Raw genomic sequence first — 18031 nt, 5'->3', positions numbered from 1 at the left:
GTGCATGCGCATGTACACACACACACACACACACACACACACACACACACACACACACACACAGATGGAGTGTATCATATTGTCCTTCTCATCAGTCACCAACTTGTCCTGCCGTGCCCCTTCCCAGAACGCCACTGTGTAACTAGGGAGCTTTTGCAGAAGAGTCCTGACTTAAATGTTCTGTAATTCTGTCAAAATAAAATAAAATAAAATCCGAGGATAGTTTGGAGGCTTCTTGGTAGGTCTGCTACAGAAATTTCCAGGGATGCTTTAAGAAGTTCTGATGGGTGAGATTTCTCCGGAGGGCTCCACACATTCCTGTGGTTCTGAGGAAGGCAGCATCACCCATGGCTGCCACCTGACCATTTTGCACAGACAAATCTTGACCAGAAACACAGTCCCAAGAAGCAGCCATGGAATGCCAATGGCCAAGGACAGGCCCTGCTCCCCGTCGCCTCTCCCTGCCTCTTCCCATCACTGTCTTTGTCAGCCAAAAACCATCAAGGACAGGCTGATGAGAGAGCACCAGTGAGCTAATATAAAAACCCGGGAGGCATTGCAGAGAATGGCGACGAATGACTGCCGCAGTAACGAGAGAGGAAATTGCAGATAAGTGAGGGGAAAGTGCCCGCTGAGATGAGGGGAGAATGCTTGAGCCGACAGAAAACAAACGGAGGTGTCAAGGCAGAATCAATAGTGATTGCAGGACCCTGAAAGGAGGGAGATGGGATTCATTTATAGGAGGGGATAAAACAGACATTACCCAGCAAGCACGCCGTGGAGTGTGCTCACCTTCCAAATTCTGGTGGCGGCGAGGAGAATTGCATGGCAGCATTGAACTCCGGAGTTCAACTCGGGATGCAGATGGAATTTAGAGTATCTGCTACCAAGCTAGATCCACCAAAAGATCCATGGAAGGGCTACATTAACCCCTGCTCACTTGGCAAAGAGGCACCTTTTAACGTGGTTATTCTCTTTATTTAGCAAGGGCAGAGTAACTGGCCCTATCCACTCCCAGCACAGGACCTCCAGTGACTGTTGCTGGTGTCTAGCTTATGTTTCTTTTAGATTGTGAGCCCTCTGGGGACAGGGATCCATCTTATTTATTTATTATTTCTCTGTGTAAACCACCCTGAGCTATTTTTGGAAGGGCGGTATAGAAATTGAATAAATTAATAATAATAATAATAATAATAATAATAATAATAATAATAATAATACATCTTTGGACTGGCCTCTGTGCCCTGGGGCCATCAGCAGCTGCTGCTGTCCTCTCCTGGACAGAAGCACCTGGAACCCAGACTCTGTTTCCAACCACCAGAAGACTCTGCAGATCTCTGGAAGACTGTTTCCGTGGGGAGGGGGCTGTGGCTCAGTGATAGACCACCTGCTTGCATGCAGAAGGTCCCAGGTTCAATCCCTGGCAGCACCTCCAGGTAGGACTGGGAGAAACTCCCATCTGAAATTGTGGGGCTCCATGCCAGCTGCATGGACCCAGGGTCTGACTCGGTATAAGGCAGCTTCCTATGCTCCATCTTGACCACCAGCCAGTCTGAGACCCCGGGCTTTATAGTCTGGAGGCTGCTGCAGAGCTAGCAAAGAAGAAAGCCAGGCCTGCTAAACATGGTGCAGCCGGTCCCTGCGGAAGATGCAAGCTCCTTCGGCTCTTCCCTTCTGCCCTGTCACTGCATAATCCCATCCGACTGGGGACTAAAATCCAGCTCTAAACAATGGCTATGGAGAAGCTTACTGGTAGCCAAGAGGTTAATACTGAGGCAATGGAATTCTCCCAATTCCCCTAGGAATGAGGATTGGGTACATGACCTGCTTCAGTTAGCGGCACATGAAAAATGGGCCCTCATAAAAGTAAAAACATCAGATAAATGGTCAGAAATCTGGGACAACTTCCTTGAACTATTCTTAGAATAGAAACCCCTCTGATCTACCCACACCTACTAGTGCGACGGTGAGTATCCCTTCTCCTCTTCCCTTCCTCCCCTTCTACTCTCTTCCCCCCATTTTCTCTTTCCATCTCTCCTTTCTTTTCTCATCTCACCCAAATCAGCACTGAATGGGAAAGGGAAGGTTGGGCCCGGGGCAGGGCAGGGGGTGGAACTGGGAAAGATGCTGTAAAGAACAAAATGTCAAAAAAACACCATTAAAACCAACAAACAAAGAATTGTAGTCCCACAACATCTGGGGGCCCATGTTTGAGAACCCCTGCAGTAGTTAATTTCTAAAGCGCAGGGGTTCAAGTATCTCAAAAAAACAAAGTCCTCTGATCCATATTGGAGAGGAGAGCTGGTCTTGTGGTAGCAAGCATGACTTGTCCCCGTAGCTAAGCAGGGTCCACCCTGGTTGCATATGAATGAGAGACCACATGTGAGCACTGTGAGATATTCCCCTCAGGGGATGGAGCTGCTCTGGGAAGAGCAGAAGGTTCAAAGCTCCCTCCCTGGCTTCTCCAAGACAGGGCTTAGAGAGATTCCTGCCTGCAACCTTGGAGAAACCACTGCCAGTCTGTGAAGACAATATTGAGCTAGATAGACCAATGGTCTGGTTCGGTATATGGCAGCTTCCTATGTTCTTATGTTCCTAAAGCTATAGCTCAGTAGTAAGCATTCTGCACATGCTCAGAAATCCTCATCCTCATCATCACACCATATATGCAGGGCTGCTTATGTTATGGTTTTGCACTCCAAAAATAAGTGCATATGCTGCCGCCCAGTGAGTGTAAGTTTGCAACTTGTAAAAACTGGGAGACCTATTATTAAGCACCTTAATAGCTCTTAATAGCTCTCCAAGTTTCTACAACGTTTATGATATGATAATGCTTATATTTTAATGGGGAAATATAAGTTTGTAAGGGTGTCTCTTTTTTCAAGCACACACAGCTGATAGAAGTTTCTAGCAGTGACTCATCTGCCCTCACAAGGTGATAGATGCGGGAATGCAATCTGACCAGGGATTTCTCTTCCTGGAAAATGAGGTAATTATATGCTTAATTTTACTTCTGCATTCAGAATATATGTCAAAATAGGGAGGGAAGGACTAGCAAAGCTGCTCACAGCTAAATGGATGCTTTTAAAATGAAAAATACATTCCAGTCTGGTTCTATTGTGGTAGGCAGAACTTAATGTGTACAAAGGGAAGCATTTGACAGAGAAGGGCAGAAGAACTGTGGTTCAGGAGCTTTCCCAGACAGCAGGCTTTACAGCAGTTTTACTGAGAGGCTTTACTGCGAGTTCAAAGTTGCTCCCAAAAACCAACACAAAAAGTGGTGGTTTTTTTAACCTGGATATTAATTGGGCTCCACTCTAATGTGCAATAAAAAACCAGAATTGTGTGTGAAGTGCTCCCCGGTAGCTTGCAGGGACTTCGGGGTAAATTTGGCCAATTTGTGAATGCACCCCTTTCATTCCGGAAGAGCGGCTAACTAAAAGCCAAGTGTGAAAAACCTCCAGGTGTTCCAGGACTCTCCCATTTTGATGGGCTCCGTCCTGTGGGGCGTCAGACCTTTCCCCGTTTTCCTGAGCCTCTGGCACACAGATAGAGCATCATCAACATGTGACGCAATGGTACAGGCTGACTTATTAACTAAACGGATGCACTTTGCTGCAGGGCTGAGGAGGGGAAAGGCTGCCGGAAGACCCTCACACTTCATCATTGCATAAATATCATTGCTTCCTAGGAGTGAATTAGGCCTGATTTGCATGTTGCCAGTGCCCCAGCCCCCAGCAGTTTCCTGAGTTCTGGAGACCCACGGTACTGATATCACCTTCAAAGAAGACGTGTATGAGTCAGCTGGATGATATGTCCTCTACTCCATTTCCTTTTAAGGAAACAGATGACCATGGAGAAGCAGTCTCCTTCTTGCTCTGGCAACCTGAGGATCCGTCCTCAGAGGACAGCAGGAGCTCAGTGCCAGAACTGCATGTTTTGCATGCAGATGTTCCCAGGTCCAGTCCCTAGTAACATCTCCAGTAAAAGGATCTCAGGAAGCAGGTGATGGGAATGACCTCGGAGAGCCAGGAGAGCTACCAACAGTCAGAGCAGGGAATCCTGGGCTAGATGGACCAAGGAGAAGACAGCTTAATAAATTCATATCATATACATTGGTGTGTGTGTCTGTCTTTCTGTCTGTGTCTGTGGCTCACCACTGTGTTCATCTCGTAATGTTGTTAAGATCAAGGACTCTTGCCTTGCCAACTTTTCATCGAAGAAGAATGCCAGAGGGTTGTCTTAGGAACATAGGAAGCTACCTTTTACTGAGTCAGACCCTTGGTCCATCTAGCTCAGTATTGTCTACACAGACTGGCAGTGGCTTCTCCAAGGTTGCAGGCAGGAGTCTCTCTCAGCCCTATCTTGGAGATGCTCCCAGGGAGGGAACTAGGAGCCTTCTGCATGGAAGTATTCAAGTGCTCTTCCCAGAGCAGCCCCATCCCCTAAGGGGAATATCTACAGTGCTCACATGTAGTTTCCCATTCAAATGCAAAGCAGGATGGACCCTGCTTAGCAAAGGGGGCAATTCATGCTCGATACCACAAGACCAGCTTCCCTCCCTGTTCAAATTGTGTTCTGGACCACGTAGTTTGAAAGTTTATCACAGGTTCCTCAATGAAAATCTCACTAGTGGCAAAGAAGCTTCCCTGAAATACATGCCCACCATTCCTGCTCTTCCCTGTGATGGCCCAGCTGGGAGAGAGTTGTGTTTTCTTGTGCTACAGTTTAGATCCCATTCAAGCAAGACAAAGATGACATTTTCAAGAGGACAGAGTAGTGCTCCACAGGACATGATTATGCATTCTATGCATTCTTCATCAATGAACAGGGGTTCCTGGAGTTCCAAAAAGGCAGAGAGGTTGAAAATAGTCGATGCAACAATAACATGGTCATTATATCTGGTGACCTGTAAAGGACCCCAGATACCCACCCTGGGAAAATACAACATTCTGGGGTTCCTTGTTTGTGCAGATAAAAAACTGATGGACAGCTGGATTTTGCTTTGTGTACAATCCCTTCAACTCAGCCTTTTAGATTATTCCCATTTATGTCTCCTGAGCATTGGACTTGTGCTAACAGCCCCATTAATGCCATGAGTGCTCATAATCCTGGCTGATTTCTGCGGGAAATAAAGAATCTCTTGCTTTTTTCAGCAATGGTATCCTTCCTCCACTGTGACAATGGAAGAAAAGGAATTGACATTCAGTTGGAGAGGGAGGGAGGGAGTAAACAGGGTTGCTGAGAGTTTGTGATTATTTCTCTGTTCAGCACAGTTTTAAAAGCTTCTATGGGCTGCTGGCCCCAGAGGCCACTTGACTGAAGTGGGGAGAACCGTATGGAAGAATTTGGCTTGTAAAAGGCTGAAGTAGTTTCTGCTGGAGTCAATAGGAAGAGGACCATGGATACTGGTGAATTTCTCAGTGGATTATTCTGCCTGAGAGCCATGCCTTCTTTCCTGGTAGGTTAGCCTCCAATTCCAATATTGTGGAGGCTGCTTTGCTTTGAGACCCTCAGATGCCAAACTAAAGCATTTTGCACATTTCTCTCTCTCTCTCTCTCTTTATTCAATTTCTATACCGCCCTTCCAAAAATGGCTCAGGGGCTGAGGTTCAGGGCCTCCACAGACCCTGCCCCCCCGCAAATCCTCTTTAGTCTGTCACAGGTGGTGTGGTTGCCTGGCCGAGCATGATGGTGCTTAATTTGCAGGGGAAGGGGGCCTCCAAAGGCCTTTAGGTCCAGCCTCCAAAATGACCTAGGTGCACCTCTTCAACCATTCTACTGCACTGGATATTCCCAAACCATTGACTGCAGGGGTTCTCAAACTTGGGTCCCTAGATGTTGTTGGACTACAACTCCCGTCATCCCCAGCTCTGGTCCAGTCACTTCTATCTCAGCCTAGCCTACCTCACAGAGTTGTTGTGATATAAACATAACCATGTACACTGCTCTGGGTACCATGGAGGAAGAGTGGGATATAAATATAATTTTTTGAAAAAACTAATTGTAGAAAATATTTCCTTCTGCTATTGTTTGTCTCCCACATCTGGAATTCATTGGCTTCCTGCCTCCAAACACTGTGGCTCCTTTCAGCAACCTTAGCCAATAGTCATTAACTGACTTCTGTTCTCTGATTTTGTCTTATCCTTTCTGAAGCTCATCTCTAAGCTAAAGCTAGTGGCCATCACCATATTGTGTGGCCTTTAATTCCATATGTTAACTATGCATTGTGTGAAGAAGTATTTCCTTCCCTGAATCTGCAGACACTTAACTTCATTGGATGACTAGTACTATTTTGAGAGACAGATTTTCCCCTTTCCAATCCACCTCTCTGTCTGCAGTCTCCTTGGTTTTTTGTAGATCACCACTATTCCTCCACTTTGTCATACATTTCAGCTGCCGCCCTCTGCAGCAGGTCTGTGTTTTATTAATGTTAAGAAGCTAGCACCAACACCTTTAGATTTGGAATATGGCTTAAAATCGATTTTTCCTCCATTTTGCTTGGTGAAGGGCTCTGTGATACTCAACGGCTTGCATAGCCCTTTACCAACTGGGAAGCTGGCTCGGCAAAATATAGCCTCCTTGCAGATTTTACAGGTTTCTGGAAATATCTGCTTCAGCTGATTACTTGTCCTTTCTTCCCTCCGATGGATGTCTAAAGGATAAATCCTCTCTAGTCAGTTGAGGTGTTTAGACTATATGGTACTACGACCACATAAGTAGCTGAGATACATAGTGGCAGGCACTAAACCCATCTGGAGTTTCAATTTAGCTGCCATTGACACCGCCTGGGCTGGCTTCTTTGGGTAATTTAGTGCCTCTCCAACAAGCGAGCACCTTCTTTCTCTATTCTCCAAGCAGCCCTTCATCAGGACAAGAAGTGCCTTCTCCGACCACTTCTGTTTCACATCAAACCACTTTGCAGAGCCATGAAATATTTTATGGTTCGCTTTCACGCTGAAGAAGTGGAGCTTTCTATGGGAAGAGGCTCAGGTAGGAGACGCGATTGAAAGTGGGGGGGAGGTAGAGAGCTAAGCAGGTAACAATCAAAGCGAGAAGGTAGGAGTCAACGGAGACATCAATCCAGTCCCATCTGTGCTGGAAGATACCAACCGATCGATCAATCTGATGGAACGCTGGTTTCATCCTCCGCTCCCCGTAGCTCTCCACACATTGGCCTTATAGAGATTGCTTAGTGTTCCCTCTCCCCCTCAAGTAAAGGTGATAAATCAAGGTGAGTTGCAGCTCCCCATTCATTTTCTAATATACGCCCAGATCCTCGGCCTGCAGGACAGAGCAGGGAAGATGGATAGGTTGGTTCCTATGGAGTCCCTGGGAAAGGCGTGTGTCAGGATGATGAATATTCCCAAGGCTTTTTTTTTTTAACTGACTCAGAATAAAGTCCCACAGGCATGACCAAAGGGTCAAGGAGAAGAGTGGCGAGAGTTTTTAGAGCACACAAACCAAGCCTGCGAAGGGGCAGGCAGATGCGATAGCGTGTGAGGTTGCTGGGATGTTTCCTTCTTCAGCGGCTCCGTATGACTAGGAGGCTAGAAGCAATGAAGATATTAGGAGAGGCCTACTGGAGCAGACTCAAGGGCCATCAACATGGTGCTTCCTACAGATGTTCTGTGAAGCTCAAAAGCAGTATACAAAGGCAATAACTCCAGCAACTGTCAGTAAGTGGCTCAGAAGCACTGAACCTGGAGATCCCCATAGTCATCATGGCGAGTTGTCATTGACGGAGCTCTCGTCCCCCATGATTTGTGCAATTCTCTTTTTTATGTTGTGGCTGTGAAGATTCCATAAATTAACTATGTCTTGTGGGAAGAGGTCCTTCCCACATCTTTCCAGAATTGCCTGCTGGTGGTGATGGGTCATCATTTCCTGAGTAAGACTGGATGGTAAAGGAAAGGACAACCCAAATGGTCAAGAGATGAGGTCGCCTTCCTTGTGAGAAAACAACCACACTTTCTGGGCCTTTTTCATTCCGAAAAAAAGGAAGATAAAATGAGGAAGGGCACTACAATGTTTTATAAAGTTTATGGAAGATATGGAGACAAGGGACCATCTTTTCAGCTTGGCTTTTAATAATATAATAATTTGATTGGTTTTAAATGATCTTAAACATGGGTTTTATGCTCATATGTGAAATTTTAATGGTTTAACTTTTGGTTCTGATCTAGGAATGTGTGGAACTGGTTCTATTTGAACTCGCTTTGAATTAAACTGGGCCGGTTCGGCCAGTTTGGACTCGAACTGGACCTGATCCCCCAAAAGGGTTGCCAGTCCATGTTTGAGCTGAACTGGTCCCAGTTCTAATGGAACCAGTTTGGAACCAGTTTGGGAGTTCAAAGGACATGCTTGTAAAGGGGAATCCAGTGAGGATTCCACTTTACAAGCAAATGGGGGAACCCTGCCTGACTTTAAAAATACTCCCAATGGGGGACAGCGAGAGGGCATCTTGGCAGCAGTGGTGGCAGTGGCACAGCTCTTCCAAACCAGGTGCGGCATTCCAGCACAGCCTGGTTCTGGCATTTGCACATGCACTGAGGTAATGCAAATGGCCTCTGTGCATGTGTGGGGATCAGAATCAGGCCACGATGGAGCACTGGACCCGGTCCTGAGTTCTGAGGAGCCACACCCCAACCAAGGTGCCTTCTTGCCTCCCCCCATTAGGAGTATTTTTAAAGTCAGGCAGGGTTACCCTCTTTGATTGTAAAGAGGAATCCCTACCAGATTCCCCTTTACAAGCATGCACCTTGAGCTGAATCGAACTGGTTCGACCCTCAGACCAAACCAGGGGGCGGTTCGACTCAAACCAGTTTACAGTCTGGTGGTCCAGTTCAAATCTGGCTTGAATTTGAACCAAATCGCCGGAACTGGTTCCATGCACACCCCTATTGTCAACCTCCCTGAGCCGTTCTGGGATGTGCAGTAGATTAAATAAATAAAATTAAATTAAATGCATCTCCCCTTTATATTATACCAGAGCAGAGGGCCTAACCTTGGGGGTGGAGAGCCAATCCTCTTGTTGGCAATTTAATGAATTTGTTGCCCTTTCCTCCAGCTTATGCCTTGCCTCTGCCTTGGTGGGTGCAATCTCCTCATCCCCAGCAAACCCTCCATATGCAAAGAAAGCATCATGGGGGATTTTTATGGCTGCCCAGTTGGAGAGCAAGCTTTATTTCCACAGATCACCTGGCCATGCTGTTGGCAATCAGTATTCTGATAGCTCTGTATATATCCCCCACCACAGCAAATGCTCTGCTGTTTGTTGGTCTCCGGCACCAATCAGGACAAACAGGAGACTCTAAATGACACCTTGATGATCACTCACATTTTCAAACACTGTCCAACAGCAGTAGCTGTCAGCTTTCATCACGCGAGGCCGCAGGTTTCATCAAAACATTTCGCAGCTCGCCTGAGAGCGGCCCTGATGCCTTCTCTGTCCATTACGATTCTCTCTCCCCTTCAGAGTCTGTCTCGGAGAATGCTCTGGCCAGCTCAGTATTTATTTTCTCCATCAAGGCAATAGCGTTGGGTTTTCTTGTTTATTTTGTGATTTGCAGATTGGAAAGAGCTACAGGAGGTTGAGAGGCCTTTGTATTACCGCCACAGCAAATGTGAGAAAAATTGTTCTCCAGCAAATGCTTCCAGCTCAAATTAGCTTACAGACATTTGCATGAATAGGCAGGGTTAGCTGTGTGCAGATTTTGTGCAATGGGGGGGGCGGGGGGAGAGAGAGATTGTTTCGCTGTTGATAATAGAAATAACATCACAGTTACAAGTGGAGGAGAAGGTCCATATGGGAAAATTAGACATAACACGCAAGTTGCATGAAACCTTGTAGATACAGGTGTGGCCGCTCACCAGAGAAGGAGCTCAGAAAGTTGCTGGATCCCAGAACCATTTCATCTGCGACCATTAGCCGCATTCAACGCTAGTCACTGTGACTGACTATTGGAGTGTTTGGGGTGTGGTTTCCAGGTTTCTTCTCAGGGAAGAGTCAGGGAAGGTTAAAGAGGGTTTAGGGAAGAGAAACTCATCTTAGACAAGCCAGCCTCCATGTGGAGTAACTTTGGGTAGACCTGGCTGGAATGGTGAATACTGGAAAATAGGATGCTTTCCCATTATTTAAGGTTAACAGGATTCAGGATTTGACCCAAAGTTTTAGTGACTGAGCTGCCTTCTCAGGATCCCCAGGGCAGGGCAAGATACTCTGCCATATCTAGCCTTCTCCTCCATATTAACACTGAAAATACCTCCTTTCCCCAGCATGTTCTTCCAGAAGCAGTTTCTTTTTCTCAGTGGGGCAGAGAGAGAGTGACTGAGAGGTTAAAAGAACCCTGTCCAGGGTTCCAAGGTATTGGTCCGGCTTCTCCCACAGAAGCTGGCAATTGGCTCTTCTGAAGAGGAAGGGTTATAAAAGGCTTCTTGTTAAATCTGGAACTTGGGCTGGCCAGCTGCCATTTCCCCTGCCACTGGCTCATCCTGATACTTGGCTCATTCCCTGCTTGAGCTCTTGGCTTGACCTTTCAGCTCCGGCCTCTGATGCTTGTATCCTGGTTCTTAGCTCCTTAATCCTCCTTGATGGGTGCCCTGTGACTTGGTCCTGGCACACAAGAAGTAACATCTGGAAAAAACCTCAATCTTCCTCATTCTGATATTCTGGATTTTCCAGACAGCATTCGCGGAAACAAGAAGTTTGGCCATTTTGCTTCCTCCTTCTGCTCTTGACCACTGTCCTGGGCATATACTGTGTGACCTCATACAAAGAAACAACTTTCTGAAGAGTGCTGTGTGTGATAGTGTGCAAACCTCCATTGTCCATCACCTTCCATGCCCCCAAAGCTGTCTGTTTTGTGTAGTGCAAATGTATTTTAGCTTATTTTAGCCATTTTTGTGACCATGTGCTTTTTGCCTTGATTTTCCGGACAATTGCCTAAGTTGGACTGACCTTCCTTCCAATTAGTCTGGAAAACGGAGGTTTCTCTGTACTGGTCATGATGGCTGGAAACCTTGCATGAAGAAAAAAAAGACAATTTGGATAGCAGCAAGGAGATCTGCTGGTGTGGATGGACACAGCTCCCAAGTCTTTCTTCACCGAGGAAAGAAAGGTATTGTCTCCTTTCTGGGGAGTGCATTGCACTCTGCCAAGATGAGAATCGGGAGCCCTTCCCCAGAAAAGCACACACACTGCTAAAGCATGGGCTAAAATAGCCTCAGCACCAATGCATCCCAGAAAGGCCTCCCAGTCAGCTAGGTTTATCTCTTCCAATCCTCTCTCCCCCCTCCCCACCTTGCCCTCCCCCACCCCTCGGAGAATAAGACCCTGGTCAGCTTGTACTGAATTGCTTCAAACAGCTGGGCCTTGTGGAAACAAATGGAAGCATCTTCATTTTTAAGAGAAATGATGTGTTGAGCCAGCCAGCTGCCCCTGCCTCGGTCGTTTCTGTCGTGCGTGCACACACACATTTTGACAGATGGCAATGCTTTGAGTGACTGCTTCAATTTTTATTCTCTCTTATAATCCATGGCTTGAGTTCCAAATACTTTAAAACCATTACCAGCCCATAGATCACCCCAAAGTGCTAAAATCCAGGGCACTTAATAACCCTCTGGAAAGTACTATCAATCAGTAGACGGAAAACACCTAACAGCGGACTGTTTAGTGCCTAAGATACCTGCTTTTGTCAAAGACGGATGGAGCTGCAATGTTTTGCAGAGGTTTCTGGACACTGGCACTCCAGCTCCTTTCTCTGGTGCTCTTTGCATGTGCTCCACAGTTTTCGTTTCCAGGTCAGAAAGAGCTCTTTCAGTGGGTGGAAATATTTCCTGGCAAAACACTTCCGGTCGTCCACCTGTTTGCCTTTCCTTTTCTCTCCTGTCACATGTCCCTGACTGTTGCTTCTTTCTCCTTCCTGAATTGGCCAGCTGGGTGAGATTGACCAGTAAGGGAGCATATAAAGGGACATGATGAGATCCTTATGCTAGGTAGCAAATCAGGTCTGGCCGTGTGAAGGAGTCACTGAGGCAAATGAGTACAACAGAGGTGGAGCGGGGCGGGGTGTCAAGCTTTCTGGATTAGTCACCTCAGTGATTCAACTCAGAGGGCCGTGGACTGGGCACTAAACAGGATGTCATCGCAATAGCCAGTCAGTTGTACTGGTGTGTCCTGACTCTGGATCCAAGATCCCACTGCCCTAATGAGGTGGACAGTTCAGGGGATGGCACAGGGAGAGAAGACCCTGTGACCTACGTAGACCCTGGGCAACCCTGTCCCATTGGGATCCCCCATGTAAAGAAAGTGGTAGTAACCAGAGCCAACAGTGACAAAATGAGGCAAGGCACCTTGAGACTACGGAGCCTCCCCCAGGGAAGGGGGTGGGCATCTACTCAACCTGAGCAGCAGCAGCATATACTAACCTGTCTTGTTGTACTCACTTCTCCTGCTTGGAGCGATGCAAAGTGAGGACCCCCTTTCCTGCTGTGCATCTCTGTGCATCCCAAGCTCTGTGCCTTTCCCACATACAGATCCCTGCCTTGGTGGAGGCCCTTTCTCAGCCACTGGCTCTTGCCTGGAATAGGATGTGGTTTGATGATGCCACTTAGGGAGAATGAGAGCAAGAGAAGGCAATGTAAATCAATTCATATTTTGCAAGGGATGTTGGAAAAACTGTTGCATGGGGAATATGTTTCGGAGACTGATGTTTCGGATTCCGTAGACAATACTGAGCTAGATGGGCCAATGGTCTGACTTGGCATAAGGCAGCTTCCCATGTTCCAAATCACGAAAAACTATTAGGATTGTGAGGAGGAAACTGGAATGATAAATTTATATATATTCAGTTGATGTTTGCATGCGGCTTCAAGCAAAGGAGAATTTGCCAGAGAATCCTCCCTGCCCCCAGTTTGTTTTATCTCCAACTTATGGTAATGTGCGGGCTCACTCGGAAACCATGACAGCAAAGTCTCTTAATGGGGCTGCCTTTGCAGCAGAGGCAGAGCTGGTGGGGAACATAATGGAAGGGGGAGAGGGAATATCGCCTTTGCCCCACCCCTCCCTTTTGTTCTCGTCTCTCTTTGACTCATCTACATCACCTCGCTTTTCTGTCTCGACAAAGGTTCTGAAGGCACACACTTCTGACAAGCTCTTAGAGGATGCCTCTCCTCTCCTTCTCTTAAGAACATCAGAACAGCCCTGCTGGATCAGGTCCAAGGAGGCCCATCTAGTCCAGCATCCTGTTTCACACAGTGGCCCACCAGATGCCACTGGAAGCCACAGACAGGAGTTGAGGGCATGCCCTCCCTCCTGCTGTTACTCCCATGCTACTGGTACTCAGAGGCATCCTGCCTTTGAGGCTGGAGGTGGCCCACAGCCCTCTGACTAGTAGCCATTGATAGACCTCTCCTCCATGAAGTCATCCAAACCCCTCTTACAGCCACCCAGGTTGTTGGATGTCACCACATCCTGTGGCAGAGAGTTCCACAAGTGGAGCACGCATTGTGTGAAAAAGTACTTCCGTTTCTTGGTCCTAGACCTCCTGGCAATCAATTTCATGGAGTGACCCCTGGTTCTAGTGTTGTGTGAAAGGGAAAAGAATTTCTCTCTCTCCACTTTCTCTACACCATGCATGATTTTATAGACCTCTATCATGTCTCCTTGCAGTCGTCTTTTTTCTAAACTAAAAAGCCCCAGGTGTTGTAGTCTTGCCTCATAAGAAAGGTGCTCTAGGCCCCTGATCATCTTGGTTACCCTCTTCTGTACCTTCTCCAGTTCAACAATGTCCTTTTTTCTTTCTTTCTTCCCTGCTGAAGTGTCTGAGTGGCATCAGGCCAGATGGAGGACATGTGAAAGCAGCAGCTTGGATCGTAACATGCTTGACTGATGAAGCATCTAACAGATTGTGGTGGGAAGTGATAGGCTGGCCAGGTGACCACAGTGGTGACAAACTGTCAGCCATTTTAACTCGGAGAACAGATGCCTGTCTTGCACTTTGCAATGTTTCTGATTGACGCGGCTGCCTTGGTACAAATGAGCATTCTGTGTGGATGTCAAGGGTAGGAGGAGCATTAACTTTGAGGCTGAGGCTGAGGGATCCTGGTCTACGGAAGCCAGCATCCTGTGCCTAAGAGAACCAGCATTCCAGGCTCCTGGTGATATGATCTAATTCAGAAATGGAATCAAGTTTCCAAATTTTAAAGCAACATTTTCACCAAGATTTCCAGCTATGAATGTTTTTGGATTTAGAGGCCTTCTCTTAGTATGTGAAAGGACCGTCTGCTATGGTAAATGCAACCCTATGAATTAGCCACAGGTCACTAGGTAGAATCCATTTATAACTCATATTATTTGATTGATTGATTGATTGATTGACTGACTGATATACTCCAAAGGTGGATCAGAGCGATTTACATTTTTAAAAAAACAAAACACCTCACTGAGAGAGGGCAGGATGTCGTCTTGTCTGAAGGAGGCAGTGGTCAGACCCCTTCTTTAAAAGCCATAGGAATATGCCTTCTTATTATGCCCAGGAATGTGTGGAGTTCACTATCCCTGCTAACTTGGCAAAGAGGCACCTTTTAAAGTGGTGATTCTCTTTTATTGAGCAGGGGGAGAGTAACTGGCCCTATCTGTCCCCAGCACAGCATCTCTCCAGTGACTGTGCTGGTGTCTATCTTATGTTTCTTTTTAGACTGTGAGCCCTTTGGGGACAGGGAGCCATCATTTATTTATTATTTCTCTGTGTAAACCGCCCTGAGCCATTTTTGGAAGGGCGGTATAGAAATCGAATGAATGAATGACTATCTGAGAATATGAAGCTGCCTTATACTGAATCAGACCATTGGTCATGTCAACACCGTAGCTCAGTATTTTCTCCACGGACTGGCAGCATCTCTCCAGAGTTTCAGAGATGAGTCTCTCCCAGCCCTACCTAGAGATGTCAGGTATTGAACCAGTGACCTTCTGCATGGAAAAGATGTGCTGTACCACTGAACTATGAAGCTGTTGTTTAATTCCCCAAGTGGGCAATTCCAAGGTTGACAGAATCAATCATGGACACTTTTCCAATGACTGTAGCCATAAGCATATTTTCAAGCTGATATTATCAACTGGCAAGAGGCTTTCTCCTACTATAAGGCCATATATTTACAAAACCCTTAAATATTATAGATAGTTCTGAAACATGCAAGATACATTGAAATATCATCTTGAAAATTTACTTATGGCTGCAGGATATCCAGAGCTGAGAATATCTTGACCATATACAATACAACTTGACTAACAAACTGCAAGGATTCCCCCCCCCCCACCATGGGTCCCAGTCAGGGGTAAATGTGGACCACCCCTAAGAAATGTCAATAGTTTTATCAACATTCTTGGTTAAATTTTAAATTCCCAAGATATTTTCTCTCTACAGGAACCTCCAGATTACCCTTGAGTTTTCTCTTAGGTACAGTTTTGTGGCAACTCTGGTATACACACACTTTCTTTTCAAATCTGGGATAAGAAGACCCAAAAAAGATGGCCCAGTGCATTCAGAAGACCCTGAATTATGACTGTTTTAAGCTTGTTCTGGCTGAATCCCTAGATGATAGGCAACCCAATATGCAATCCTGTTAAGCTGAAGTATTAAGGGATAGAATCATTCAGTCCCATGGATTGGACTGTTGATCACTATGACTTCCTTCTCCCTTGTTTGATGTTAACTGGCTGCTTGACGAGATGAATGAACTGTATTTCCCACATCTAACAAAGGCCTTCTTCTCTGTTGTGACTTGTTACTCAAGTCCAGCAGCATCTAAGTGATGTGAACCTGGATCAATGAGTGAAGCATGAGTAACTCCACAGTAAAGCCACTTAATTAAGAGCTGTCTGTGCCCAGTGGTAGCTACAGAGGCTTATGCCGTATCAATCAGAGCTTGCACGCAATGCACTGTAATCTAATGTTGGAGACTGTGAAGCCTCTCGTGGATTATTTAAGTCAGATCCATTGTCATTGATTGATCTTACGTACCAGCTGACTATCAATAGCCATCAGTCCACTTGCCAGCACATAGGTCAACACAGAGTTGGCCAAGCAAGCTTGGGTTAATTGGTTTTGCCAGAGCTTCGAGAACTCAGTCCTGGTAAGTTCCGTGTTGGGGTGAGGACTTGGTGATGATGAATGTCATGATTGGATCTAGGGGTGTGCAGAGACCCCCTAAAGCAGGAGTTCTCAAACTTGGGTCCCCAGGCCTCATCGAGCAGGGCTGTTCTTATGCTCTAACGGCAGTTTGCAGTTAACGTTCTAAGCTGGGGATTGCATCACAGGGACTCCTTCATTCACAGTTTGGGAAACTCCAGAGGCAGGTTAGAGTTTCCCCTCCCACTTTCTGGTCCTCCAAGCTTGGTCCTGCCCATTTGTACAGCCATGCCAGTGCCAGGCTGTGGGCATGGCTTCACAGTTCCAGGAAATCGCTCATGAGGGGGGTGGTTTCTACAGGTCCAGCACAGACCTACCACCACAGTTGCTGCAAGGATAGTGGACTTCAAGCAGTGCTCCCCTGGTAGAGCTCCTGGCCCTTGAATGATAAGAGCAGCAGGCCCTAGTGTGCCTGTTGGCAGGCAAAGGAAGTAGAAAGTGTGCAGGGAGGGGTGTGGCATTCAGTCAGGGAACACACCATGGCATGCTGGGTAAGCCCTAGAGCGTAACCCCTGTTGGTGCTGCTCTGAGCTGGCTTCTCACCGGTCGCCTAACCTGTAACTACAGTTATAGCAGTGGATACATGCAGACAACACAACCTTAACTTCTAACAGAGGTTTAGAGCAGTGAAACTAATCCCAGCTCCAAATTCCAGTTTGGGAAGTGTACTCAACCCTGTGGTTTGGTTGTGAAGCTGTGGTTACATGCATCCAGACATCGCACAAAAACTAGAGTTACAGGTTTGCCAGCAACCAGTAACTCTGGTTTCACGCGATGTCTGAATGCAGCCGAAGACTCCAACTCCACCTTGAACTAACTTGGCCCTATAGGACCTCTCCACAGTGGCAAATGATGTGCGGAACTTCTTTCTTCTCTGGTGATCAGGAAATGACATTCAATACATCATTTGCCAGCACAAAGGAGACCCTGTAAGGTATATCTTCTGTATTGGTGGGGCCCTTCTGTGCACATGGTTCTCCTACCCAGGTTAAGTCCTCTTCTGAACCTGTTTGGGGTCATGGGAACAGCCCTAGGGTCTAGAATGGAATGGAGAGGGTGAGAGCAAACTCTGGGCGCCTCCCATGTGGCATTCTCTTGCAACCCCACAGCTTGCTGAAATGTTCTTACATGGCTATGTGCATGTCCTTCTACTGGGCACCTGAAAAGCTTTTGCCAGTTGACTACTGAGTTCCGCACTTAGCAAGCACGCATTCCATTTGATTGAGCCTTTGTCTTCCCTGTGATGGTAGCTCTGTTGCCTGAGCTGCTAATGCACTTGCCTGTGCCATTCTGATGCATTCATAAATAAAGGGGGCTCATAAAAGCAACCCCCTTTTCTTTCTTTCAAGCGGTGACAGGAGCTTCCAGGCAAATTGCCTTTTTTTTTTTTTGCTTTTACAAAAAAAAAAAAAGTAAAGTAAAATGGTTTTGGTGTTTCTCATAGTCTAATAAACAACCACTTTATCCTCATTTTCAGCCCTTTGTAGATGTGGTAATAAGTGCATTTTGTTGCTGTCTTACAACAAAAGCCAAATACACAGAAGACACTGAGCCTCTTTAGAATTACGCTGGCATAAAACCAGGCTGATTCTGTGATGTAGATGGGGTGGGAAGAGAACCTGGATGAGTATCTGCACATCTCCTGAATGTGTGTCTCTCTCTCCAAGCTCAAAATTGGCAGTTATTAGCTCTCAGGAAAAAGGTGGTCAGCCCTTGGCTGAGCTCCTGATACTCAGTTTCTGGATTCTGGGGAAGGTGGGTTTTTTTAGTTCAAGAGTGGGCCAGAAGCGGGTGCCTGGCCTAAAACAGACAGAGACTGAGTCCTAGGAAGCCGGAGGAGC

The sequence above is a fragment of the Hemicordylus capensis genome, chromosome 8, assembly GCF_027244095.1.
Source record: "Hemicordylus capensis ecotype Gifberg chromosome 8, rHemCap1.1.pri, whole genome shotgun sequence".
Taxonomy (NCBI): Eukaryota; Metazoa; Chordata; class Lepidosauria; order Squamata; family Cordylidae; genus Hemicordylus; species Hemicordylus capensis.
This window is presented reverse-complemented; position numbering follows the sequence as displayed.